The sequence below is a fragment of the Vulpes lagopus genome, chromosome 15 (assembly GCF_018345385.1).
Source record: "Vulpes lagopus strain Blue_001 chromosome 15, ASM1834538v1, whole genome shotgun sequence".
In the NCBI taxonomy this organism is placed as follows: domain Eukaryota; kingdom Metazoa; phylum Chordata; class Mammalia; order Carnivora; family Canidae; genus Vulpes; species Vulpes lagopus.
In genome coordinates this window covers 48,512,998-48,526,318 of record NC_054838.1, presented here as the reverse complement: position 1 = coordinate 48,526,318, position 13,321 = coordinate 48,512,998, and the positions used below count along the sequence as shown (strand labels likewise).

At 33.2% G+C, this 13,321-nt stretch overlaps 1 protein-coding gene across 1 annotated transcript in view; it reads right to left on the bottom strand.

The window, feature by feature from the left end:
• The window catches only part of CNTN5 (contactin 5), a 497,758-nt gene that overhangs the window by 99,601 nt on the left and 384,836 nt on the right, over window positions 1-13,321 (bottom strand). The gene's annotated exons all lie outside the window — the stretch shown is intronic.

The following is a 13,321-nucleotide window of genomic DNA, read 5'->3' as shown; positions in this document are numbered from 1 at the left end:
GGGCAATGGTAAAGAATGTAGATTTTATCTGAGTGTGAGGAGAAGCCACTCTGGATAATAATGAGAAAAGTAAAAGGAAAGAAGCCATTGAAAATCAGGGCAAAAGTGGATTGGAAGCCCTCAGAGACTATAGGAAGATACTGGGGAAAATTGATTTCAGTAATTGAAAATGTTAGTGATTAACTTCAATGCTAAAATTGCCAAACCTTTGCAATAACATTTTAGTAGCAAATGTAAATTACAATGGTTCAGTAAATCACTATTCTAATGTTGTTTTATTGTACTATTGTTGCTTAAAGTTGTCAGTGTAGTTTCAATGACAGTGGTAATCAGTGAGGATGTTTTGCATACCGGTTTCTTGTAATCTTATTGAACGTGTGGTGATTTTTCTACTTATGTTGTAAGCAAAACAACACTATCCTTTACCTACACCTGTCTTATAAAATTGAAATTTCATGAAATTTATTCCGGTAGGAATAATTTGTGAAAATGTGTTTGTCATTGGAACTCTGACTCCTTTGAGTTAGATGGGGCTATGTGATTGGTTCAGACCAGTGACGTGAGCTTAAATGACTTGTGCCAGTTTTGGCAGAAGCATTTAATTACCAATGTGAGACTTTCCACATCACTCTGTTTAAGATGTTTAAAGAATTCTGTGCTTCTTTTTAGAAAAACATAAACACTTCTCAGGCAATTATCACAAAATTCAGATGAAAGGTAAATTAGCCAACAATTCCAGGTAGTTAAGCAGGCATAAATATTTAATGTAGTTTTACATGAGTAGAGCTTGTGCACACTGTGTATATTCCAATAGAAAAATAATGCTGTCCGTCCTTCGAAGGTGATTTTCTGAAATGGAAAACAGATATTTGAGGATCTATTGTACAAATTACAAGAACAAATAAAAATAATTATCTTGCTTATAAAAAACCTCAAGCAACCCAGATACTATCCTGAAATTAATTTAATAAGCTAAATATTATATACATTCTAAGAAAAAATGAGTTTAAGAAATTCTATAGGAAAATACCACATGAGGTGCTAAAATATGCAAAGTGCCATGTCTCTGCAAAGCTTTCAATAAATCCAATATGGGGTTTGTTGTATATGACTCATTACAACTCTGCAATGCCAATTAATATCAAGAAAATAATGCGTGGACTTTTAAATTTGTTCACTCTTACTATTCATTTATGAATAATTTATAGATACCCTTGAGGCTTATGCCCTCAACTATACCATGAAGTGAATTTGAAATTATTATTTCCAATGACACATTAGGAAATACATTTATAGTCCATTCTTTTTAAGACAGGTGCATCTTTGACAATACTATGATTAGATGGTAAGTAGGAAACTGTTATTTTTTTTCCTGAAGTATACATTTGTATTTACTCTCATTTATTTAGTTGGTTTTTTTTTTTCATGATTTTCCATACCAACAGCATTTTCTACAAGATACCCATTGAGACTAGGGACATGTTTCATGTCATGGAAATGAACAAAAGTTGACAACCATGTATCTAGGGTCATTAATTTCATATTTTAACTAACTGAACAAATCAGTAGGTCACTAAGGACTTAAAAAAAGAATGAATATTACCCCTTAAATTGTTAACTTATCTCATAATGGCTGAGAAATAGTGGAGAAAGAACTGTCTTAGACGTATTTTGATGGCTGCTGTTTTATACTCTGAGAATTTTTTGCTACACAACTGTAAGAAGACATCTACCATTATGGAATGTACCATTAAGAGCTTGGCACAGAATGAAAGATGACTGCTGTCAAATGATGACAGTGAACTTGGTATAATCTTGATGCCATCACTAACTCATTTAGAGAAAGGGAGATAGTGAGCTCTTGCAGAACAATTAAATAGAGCAGTCCTGGAGGTTGAAATAATTTGTAACATATTCCATATAATGGATGGATTATAGGGATAGTGTCTGAAATGCATACTACCTCATCCAGTGGGGTATGCTTATTAGCTTGGCTTAACATTCTGTGAGCTGAGGTTGTGAGGCAAATATATGAGCTTTGATTTACTGATACATATAGATTAGGTGATAAAGTGTCTTTGAAACAGTGATTAGGTATTTCAAATAAAGTTTACTAATAACAGTTCTTCTTGAGTTGCCACAGAAGAAATAATTATATGAACTAATAACCTCCTGAACAAAACATATAATTTCAAGAGACTTGTTTTATGCCATAGTTTTCTGTGATGAATGAATACTTAAATTAGCCAAATCAGAATGCTAACAAATGAGAATGCTAATGCTTTGGTATAGATGATTAACTTATGTGGTTTAAAAAATATTTCCTTTGCTGGAAATTTTATACTTCTCACCTAGAATATTTTAAAATCTAAGACATAATTTCAGAGAAATCTAAAAATCATTCATACTATTTGGTTTCAATTTTTTTAAATTTAAGTATTTATTTTACAAGTTCTTTTTTTTTCTTTTACGATTTTATTTACTTATTAATGAGAGACACACAGAGAGAGAGAGGCAGAGACACAGACAGAGGGAGACGCATGCTCCATGCAGGGAGTCCAACATGGGACTCGATCCCGGTCTCCAGGATCACGTCCTGGGCTGAAGGTTGTGCTAAACCACTGAGCCATCCGGGCTGCCCCTACAAGTACTTCTAAATCCTTTAGTATCCTTGGTGGTTTATAACAACTTTGTATCTTTTATTTTAATTTTTGCATTACTTTATTGTCATCTAAACTGAAGGTATGGCAAAGTCCTGTATAAACATTCACAGAATGAATACTTAGGTTTTAAAAATATTGCATACTGTGATCTAAATCAATTTTATATGTACTTCGTGCTCATTTTGTGTGATATCAAATTGACGGCTATTAGATATGCAGATATTGATGATAGTTACTGATATGAGAAAAAATACCTTAGAAGTATCTATTATGGGCTCATCTACACATCTTTTCTGGAATGAAATATAATTTGTGTATTTAATTTTTTAAAACTCTGTCTTTTTTTTTAAAAAATTCTTTTGTATAACTATATTTGAAGCTCTTCAGTATTTGTTCTACATTTGGGAAATTCCTTTGTACACTAAGATAGCTATTGCATTTTGCTGAAGGATGCAAGCCATCACAATGGAATCTTTGATGCGTGTAAATATGTGCTATTATAAACAATCTGCTCCAGGAAAGTGGTGCAAGACTTCATTGCTTCAGTTTACTGAATATACTGAGATGACCCTAATGGAATTTCAGTTTATCCTAATAACAATGAACCAGCAGAGAACGCAATTACGTCAAATCTATCAACATGCCAATTTGACCCCAGGAAGGAGAGGCAGTCAAAATGTTTCCAATCATCTTTAGAATGTGTTATCAGGTGCAAGTGAACAAGATGAACAAAATAATCAGAGTATTATTGGATATTTTAGTCAATGGATAATCAAATACCATTTTCCTGCCCATATATACCATGAAGAATAATGATTCATTTCCTTAATCTTAAATATTAGGGAAATAAAAATTTTTTCTCTAGTTAAGAATATCAACAGAAATATCTACATTTACTGAGAAACATTCTACCATTTGAAATCTCATTTCATTCTCCTATTAAATCTGCAAATTAATTATTATATGCCTATTTTACAAATGAAAAATCCAAAAGAGGTAAAATGACTTGCCTAAGGTTATTCAGCTAGTGTCAGAGTGTGATTGAAATCTAAGCCCGGGTTATTTTTATAATGCTACACTGTATTGGCTGTATAAACTGGTTCCTACCACAGCCATTGTAAACAACTTAAGTCATTTTAAAATCAAGCTATTGAGATTCAAATAGCATTTACTGAGTATCAACTATAAACTAGGTCTAGTGCTAAGTGTTCAGGTTGCCCAAAGATATTGCTTTTCTCAATGAAATGCAAGGACAACAGACCTTTCTTTACTACTTTTTATACACCTTAAGTTTGTGTAATTTTATGTTCTCACTGCAATAAATAACCTTGCAGCTGTCACTTTTATATCTCAGCTTTTCAACGCCTGCCCACTTTAAATCTTGTAGAGGTTATTTTCTATTTTAATGAACTCTTTTTATAAATCTGGGAGCTATCTTTTTCCTTCCCGCCCTCAGTTTTTAGGTACCTCAGCAAATGATCCAGAAGTTTCTGAAGGTAAAATCTACTGATATACTGAGTCAGCATAAAGTAGAGACCCATGTGCTCATGACTGCCAATCTTTACATATAATGTGCCAAATTAGATATTTCTCATACATACTAAGCAATAAAGTTAGACACACTCTAGTTTTGAAAAATGAAAAAAAAAGTAGGAGAAACATTTTTAAGAAAGATTCTTACTAAGAGTGATTCACTGATTCATTTTTTTTCCTTGGCATTAGCAGACATCATTTGCTGTTCAGTTTCTTCCCTACCTGCTCTTTCACCTCGGTTGCTCTAAACCATTAGAGAACTAATTGCCTTTGTAATTCCAAATCAAGGAGTACTTAGTGAAACAGAGACATTACCTTTGCCAGGTGTTTAGGAGGACAAAATCTAATCTTCAGTAAAAGTCAGCACAGAAGTTTATTTCAATCAGTGCTAGTCCTCTGTCTGTTCAATATTCATGGATTTTGTGTTGTTCAATGAAGAATCATTCAGAGATCAGGCTACATGTTGTATGATGTTAGACAAAATCAAGAGAATAATTAAGAATTGAGTATTTTGGAACATAGGTTGAAATAAAACAAGATTTTAGGATACAGACTAAAGTAAACTTACCAATCTTCCATTGTTTTGAAGGTGTGACCAGTCATTGCGTTGACATTCCACAGATCTTTTGCTGGAACTTGGGTTCTTGGTAACCACATATGGGTTGTAAATGAAGGGCCATATAACATCTATATGCCCTGTGAAACTGTGTTCTTGGCTTTATGTGAAAACAAATTACTACCCAATACTGGAAAGACATGCTAAAAACAATCTAGATAGCAGTCACAGAAGACAAATGCATTCAGGAAATTTTAAAGGCTGCGTCTTAGAATTGCTGGTTGCCTTAGGCTGTATCTTTAAAAACCCTGAAAAGTGACAAAGTAAATTTTTCCAAATAATTCAAACAAATGAACACAAGTAAAATGTACTTCCAATATTTCACCCAAGTAATATTGATGAGTTTCAGGACAACCTTTTGAACACCAAACACCATTTTTTGTTTTGTGCTGTTTTGTTTTCATGACTTTTGGCAAAATGTACCCATGAGTAGGAAAGAAACAATGAAAGTTGAAGGTTTGAAAGACCTGCAGCAACAATCAAAATGAAGGTCAGGTGCTTTTTAAAGTAGTTGGGAGTTCTTCCCTCATAATTGTGGCAATCATAAAAAAAAATTTAAAATTAGAGAATGAGAAGAAATCATGCAGAAATAAGTCTTTTTTTAAATTATTATTATTGCTTAGTATTCCTGGTGATATTTTGTCCAGAAGTGATTCTTTTCAATCAAAACCAAGAGTGTCTAGATAAGAAGTCCCATGAGATGTCCTGATAAAATAGTCATTAGAATTTGATATCTTATATGATTGGCAAGACATGAGAGTAGAGGATGTTCAGACTTCTCAGCAAGCTTAGTGATCATTTAGACCAAAATATAAGACAAAACGTGGTGATCAGTAATGTTGAGCATCCTGGTCATGGGTCAAAGATTAGAAACTTTAGAGGATTAAAGCATGAGGCCTACCCTTAGAGGCAGGTAAGAGTGAAAAAAGTGCTTATTTGCAAGATGATCTAGCTTGTCTTCTGTTCTCTTTCTTGCCTTAACAAACGACTTTAATCCAGTTCATGTATAAAAATTCTCTGACTCCTACACAGAGTTCTGTGTTCTACACATCACTCCATCCCTTCTTATAGGACTCTTTTCTTTCCTCTCTTTCCTTATTCCTTTCTTCCTCCCTTTTCCCCTCTTTTCTACCTCCCGGTTTTGACCTTTCCTTCTCTTTCTACCTTCCTTCCACAAATATAAATATTTATCAGGAACTATAATGTGTCAGGAACTAAAGAGGTCCAGGGGATATAATAATGAATAAAATTAAAACAATCTGGCAATTGATGGAAGGCAGTATAGTAATTTAAAATGCTCACTTTGAAATTAGTCTGCCTAGACTCTACTAAACTATTCCACTTATTAGGGTGACATTCAACAAGTCTTAAGCCTCCCTAGGCCTTAGTTTACTTATTTCAGAATTGGAACTAAAAATATTCCTCTCATTATTTTTATATATTATGCTAAATAGGTAAAGTGAAATAATTCATATAGGGCCTTTACCACAGTGCCTGGCATGTAGGAAAAATGTAATAAATGTTAGTTGCTTTTTATTATTAATGGATCAGAGAGTAAAATGCGTTTCTCAAACATCTGTAACAACACTCTTTATATTATATTGTAAAAAGACATGTTCCTCCACGTCAGGGACACAAAGTTGTTCATGGCTAGCTGGTTTTGGGCATAGTGACTGGTATATATTATGTGTTCTCTAAATATTTGATGAATCAGTGTTGAATGAATGAATGAAAGGTGAGCAAGGTTTACGTTAAGCAACCTGCCTAAAGTTACAGACCACTAAGAGCTAAGGGGATGTGAAATGGTCTGTCTGACTTCAAAGCCCATGCTTTCCTTTTATACATTATTGCTTGCCTCTCTTCATCTACCATAATTTGGTTATTACACTTATCATACCACCCAATTTGCCCTTGCCAAGGTAATCAACTACTTTCACATTGCCCAATCTAATGGTAGATATTGGCGCTTACTTAATTTGTCACTGTTGCCTACTTTGTCCTCCCTGAAAACTCTTTTCTCTTTGTCCCTATGACTTGATTTCCTTGGTTTTCTTCCTAATAGCTTGGTGTCTTTCTAATCTCTGTAGATTCCTCTCCTCTTCAACATTAGTGTTTTTTTAGATTCTGTCAAGTGATTTTCTCTTCTCTTTCTGTACATGCTATTTCTGTACTTTCATTTCCATTTGATTGTACTCAAATCTATGTCTCAACTTCAGGGTTTCTCTCCTAGTTCCACAGCCACAAATCTTTTTGCTTACAGAGTATTTCCCTTTGGAGAGCCTTTTCTTAAATGCTGTTCTTGTATTATCAATCCACTTCTCTCCTTACCTTCCAGACTACAGGAAAAGCATGATCATCCATTAAGGTGGCCACATAAGTTATCTAAACCAGGATAATTTGAGAGTTAAGGGGTTTCTTTAATAACTACTCTGCCACTCCTAGTTTAACTTGGAACTATCTTGGTCTAACTAGAATATATGGTCTCGTTGATTGACCTCTCAATGAAGCATCACAACTGGCATTCATTCTTGGCTTTTCTTTCACACTTTTCATAGACAGTGAGCTACCTCTATAGATTCTGTCTCCTTCCTATTTTTTGAATATGTACATTCTTTAAATCTCCATTGTCATTGCCTTTTTAAAGATTTTTCTTATTACTTGTAAAGATTACTGCTACAGCTTCCTAGTTGGTCTGTTAGCAACCATTGGTCTCATTCTCCTCTAAAATACTCTCTGCAGTTCTCAGAATGAATTTCTGCAAGTGTATATCTACTCATGGCCCCTTCCTGCTTTGGTCCTTTGATAGTTCTTCATAACTTTCAGCATAAATGTTAAGCTCTCTCCCATGGCACTAGAAGGTACTTATACCCGATCCCACCTAACCACGTCTCCCTCTTACATACTAGAACTCTCCTGGCATTTAGTAGGCACTCCCTAAACAATGAATAAAATCAGCACTTAAAACATAATCCATACACCAAGAACTTATCTCGACAAGTTTATATAACTGTGAGATGATAGTAAATGTTGTTTTTATATTAAAATGGATATATAAGAAAAATAGGTTAGTCTGTGGGACAAAATACATAGTGGAATGTTATCACCTTACAGTTTGTGACTCAAAAATATGTATGATATAAAATCCAGCTGATTGAGTTTTCTCAAACTATAAGTGAAGTCAGAGTACTTGTTTCAAAATAGCAAAATGTTCCTATCAAGAAACCTATAAAACTGTAAGTCAATTGACTGAAATTTTCAGTGCCTACAGGAAAACTTGGCTTCTAGCAGTTCTCAGTATTTGTTGAGTGAATAAAATACACAACTTAATCTCCATTCATTAGTTGTCTGTATACAATAACAAGTTATTTGTTCATTTTGTTTCAATCATTTCCATCAATCAAGTCCCTTCAATGAACCAACTAAATGTGGTGCACAGAATCCAAACACATGATTAACCAATAAAAATGTTAATGTCAAACTAGTTAATGTATAAAAAGTCTAAGCTAGGAAAATAAGTCTTTAGTATAAGTTATTTAAATAATCTTATCCAAAACTAGTGATAACAGTGATCTAAAATTTCCAGTGATGTAGGGTAGTTCAATAAGACACTGCATGAATAAGATTAGATTTTCTTCAAGAAGAAAGATATTTTATATATCTATTTTAAAGAGTTTTTAATGTTATAAAAGCAAATATATTAACTGCATAACTTCCATTCTCCTCTAAAACATTTACTGTTGCTATTACTTAAGATTTAAATTACCCTGAAAGCATTCATCATTGTCCTGTGATCCCCAAATGTTGGCAAACCCAGCTTTGCTTTTGTGATTACTGGCTCTTTTTCTTTCCACTAGAACTCTTTTTTTATTTTTATTTTTTTAAATAGAGAATCTTTTGAGTCAAACAAATTACTCCATCACATGAAGGGTTTTGCAATCTCCAAGTACATGGCAAACTCCATCTTCCAAAAGATACTTGTGTTAAATACTTGTACATTTTAAAGCTTGAAACTTTCAGAAGTGGCCAGTGCTAAACTTGGCCAGGGCTAAGGTAAGCATTCATATTAGTTAGGAATCTACATGGTTCACAAAGGTAGTTCTATGTGAGATATAAAGATAGATCACATTAACACATTAATACTGCTTAATTCTCAAATAAGATTCTCAAAATATAAATATGTTCAAGGTTTTCACCTAGCTTGAATTTGCCTTTGTATTGGGAAAGTTATTGTACTGGCATCCTTCCAAGGGCAAAAGGCAGAGGATTCTCAAACTTTCGTCTCTTGCTTGGGAAGATCACTGAAAATTTTATGTTTTGAACAGAATTTATTCAAAGTTACAGACTGGTTTCTATAAGACAGTAATTGATACCTTTAGGTTATTTTCCACTATTTGAAAACAAAACAAAATAAAACACGCAGCACTTCACAAGTAGCTAAATTGTAAAGCCTCTGCATTTGGATTGATTTAAATCACCTAGTTTGGCTAATGTCAGCTACCACATAATGATAAGAGGTTTTGGTGGGAATTTCATAGAAATATGAATCAATGATTATTTTAATACAATAAAATATTCCCAAATGGAGTAGAATAATTAAAAGCTATTTGGCATAAAAAACTGGTAAAACCTCTAAAGAGGTTCTAACGTGCTAATTTTATAGACAAGAACACAGATTTAGACAACTTTGTTATAAATGGAAAAAAAAGATATTTTAGTATCCTTTGCTAAAGTCCTTGTATTCTTATAGAATAATACATAATTTAGTAGCTACAGCAAGCTGGCTTCGTGGCTGTGCTACCTGTGCACTCAGGGTGCCTACCTTAGAAGGTCACCATACTTGGATGAATTCTCTGCTATCATTGTCTTGAAATTCTTTTGAAGTTTTGATCAAGGGTCTCTGCGTTTTTAGTTTTCACTGGTTCCCACAAATTATGTCGTCCTGTAGCTATGACCATGTTGTTTCCTAGTATTTCATTATTTCCCCTAAAAGACTGAACGTTATCCAGGGAGCTTTACTTTTTTAGTGTTTCTCATGCCATTCCCAAAGATGCCTCTCATACTAGTGGACTAGTGGCCATAGAGCCAAACAGAGGGCTGATACTTTGGTGCTTTCATCTTCCAATGCATGTACATGCTCGGCGCTTGATACAGAGCAGGTGCTGAATGAATGGGTGAGTAAACGAATACCAAATTATCAATATATACCTGTTGACTTATTTAATTGACAAAACAGTCAAACTTTATATAGTTTTAGATTTTCAGTGAAAATTGGCTAGGTGTTTTGGGAGAGATAAAGACAAAATACTCAAGGAAAAATATTTTCTTGAAAAGAATAGATGGAATTGAATTGATGGAAAATTTAAAGCAAATACAACTAAAAGACAGGTTGAACCCCAAATTGAATGATAAGAGATGAGTGGTTAAAAATAGTGAGATATCTCTCAACAAGTTATATGCTAAGGTTGAGTCTTTCTTCTTTAATTCAACTTAATGAACATCAGATTCATCCTGTAAGTTGTAACCCAGGAAATGAAAATTGTTGTCTAAATTTTGAGAAAGGAACACATACATATAGGGTATGCATTCAGGAGAAGCAAAAGGATTATTAATTATTCTTTGACTATTCCAAGAGTTCTTGACTTAATAATAAATTGTATTAATAAACAGTAATGTGAATATAAAATTTGCACAAAGTGAATTTTTAAACTCTTTCTTCTGCCTCTGGGTGGAATAAACAGAACTCAAGATCTGGTTCCCAGTTCCCACAGCTCAGCTAAAAATATATTTTTTTATTCTTTAAACCATAACAGTTTCATGCTCTTATATGGGCTTGGGGAAACATATTTTTAACATTCATCTTTGTAAAATAAAACAACAAAAAATTCACTCTCTTTTCTCTGAAGTCTTTAATATTGTGTTTGGTCATCTCTCATATTGCTTGGGAGCACCAGTTCTTTACAAATCATGTATCCTTATGTATTATCTCTTAATGTTCAATCTCCTTTGCCCTGGATAATATAATACAGTTCTATCTATCTGTAAAGAGTTTCTCCATAGCATTGTCTAGCTTTACTTTCTATTTTGTTGCTATATCACACTTGAATAAGTGACCTAAGTTGTGCACAGATGTCCAAGGATGGCTTTAACTTCCTTTTGTATTTACTAAAAATAATTTAACAAATTCATTACTTCTATTGTGGCTCTCCAAATTATTTGTGGAGCTACAATAAGGCTAGTTCACTGAATATTAAGTATGCAAGAGCAAGTGATTTTATGCTTCAGATGATTATTTATGGGAAAATTCAACTTTTGGAGATAAAAATAGTGGAAAAGAGGTTAATTTACAAGAAAAATGAAGCAACAGTGGAAATAAGCATTTGGGGGAAATATAGCTTTAAAATAGTGAATGAGAAGAGAAGCAGGAGGTATTACTAGTCAGAAACTCAGATTATAAGCAGACAATGTCTTAGTTTTAGGGCTATACTCTGAGCTCCAATTTAATGTACTTATGAGGTCCAGAGTAGAATTTCAAGACTTGGTAAGATGAACAAAAGAATTTCATAGACTATATTTAAGGGAAATAGATGACAAAAAAAGTAGCTTCCATCAATCTTGAGGAATATAGTTTTTTTTAATTCCCTAGCCCCAATAAAATAGAAGTACAGGGTTATAGAAATTTATCCCTTGCCACCCAAGAATGTTCCTCATGCTCAACATTGAGTAAAATAAACTGTTGAGACAATCCAATGATGGTATTCTATAGGAAGATGTATGATGGAATTGTCTTTGCTGTGCCCATTTTTATGTGACACATACTTGAAAAAAATGCACTTTAAGAATTCTGTTGCTGGAACTGTAGCCATCATTAGAAGAACTCCATTTAGAATGCTCAGCTTTGGTCCTGTGGCCTGTACTATTTGAATTCCCCAAATTTATGAACCAATGAATGGGAATAGGAGAAATAATGGCAAGGTATGAGTTTTATTTCACAAGCCAAAATGAAAAACAGCAATAGCCAAGCATCCAGGTTCCTTCAATTACCAGGAGCTGATAATTTAACAAAAATAATAAAAAATTAAAAAAGAAGAACCCAAACACCTAGTTAAGTTTTTAAATCTATCTAAGACCAACCAGGCAGAAGAGGCAAAACTATTTTTACTAATTTTAGAAAAGTAATGCAAATATATAATAGAACATTGGTGACTTGATCAAACTCACTTTGAATGAAAGCTTGAGCTGAATGTTACATGAATATTCAGACAATAGCAACTGGTCTGAAATTTCTTTTGAGTGTAATTTCAACATTTATGCATTTTATCTTCTCCTAGGCATAAAGCCAAAGGCTAAAAGAGAAGAACATAAAAAAGCTGAACCTGAATTATGTTTTAAACCCTGTTGAGTTTAATTTTACTTACGGAGCAGACTGTTCATTTAAATTTGCCCCTCACAACCCTGTAAAAATACCTAATTTCTTGTTATCAGTCTCTAAATTGTGTTATTCATTTAGAAATCTCCAATTTTAGGAGCATCATTCTAAATAACTAGGCAAGTGCTACACAATAAATACATATAATCTAAAACAGACCACAGAGAGAGAAGAAAGCTATTTTCCATAAATTTGACTGCAGTATAGGGCTTGCAATTCCATGAGCCTTGAACTTCAAAAGGCATAAAAGAAAAATGTTTAGCTAAATGGAATATCATGAGAGGATGAGAACTCTAATATATTGATGTTTTATAAAAGGGTAATGCAGATACACATTCTTGATATGAATTTGGAGAAAAGTTCAAATCATCTTTTGAACAGAAATGCATATGCACTCAAAAATGAAAAAAATGCCACTCAGATACATATTTGTTTCAAAATAATATTTTACTTCAATTAATGATGGATGCACTACCAAAAACAACAAACTTTTGATAATACATACAACTAAAACACAAAGAGATGATGAAACTTACTATATGCCTTATGTTTCCTACTCAAGGTTTTTATATAATATCATATATGAATTCTTAAAAAATATGATTGGAAAACACTCCAAGTAGATAAAAGACAAGTTAATTGAAAATATAACTTTTTGCTATGGATTGTGCATTTTATTTGCAGAGATCATGCAAAGGGTCTTAGCATGCAATACTCACATCACTCAAAATGTAATTGTTTAAAATAAAAAAAAGGATAGTTACTAGGTGAGATTCTGGTAATGTTCTAGTTCTTCCTTTGAACTTAGTTTCATGGTGTACTCACATTTGGTTTTTCATTGAGTCATACACCTGTACACAATAATTTGTGGAATTTTCTGTAGGTATATTATATCTCAAGCGAAAAGAAAAGAAGGAAGAAGGAAAAAGAGAAAGGAAGGTAGGAAGCGAGAGAGGAAGGAAGGGAGGAAGGAATGAAGGAAGGAAAAAAAGAAAAGAGAGAGAAAATATGCATGCTAGGAGCTTCATATCCCATACTGGGGAATACTGTGCTAAAAGAAATTGGTGCTGCAGTCATTGACTT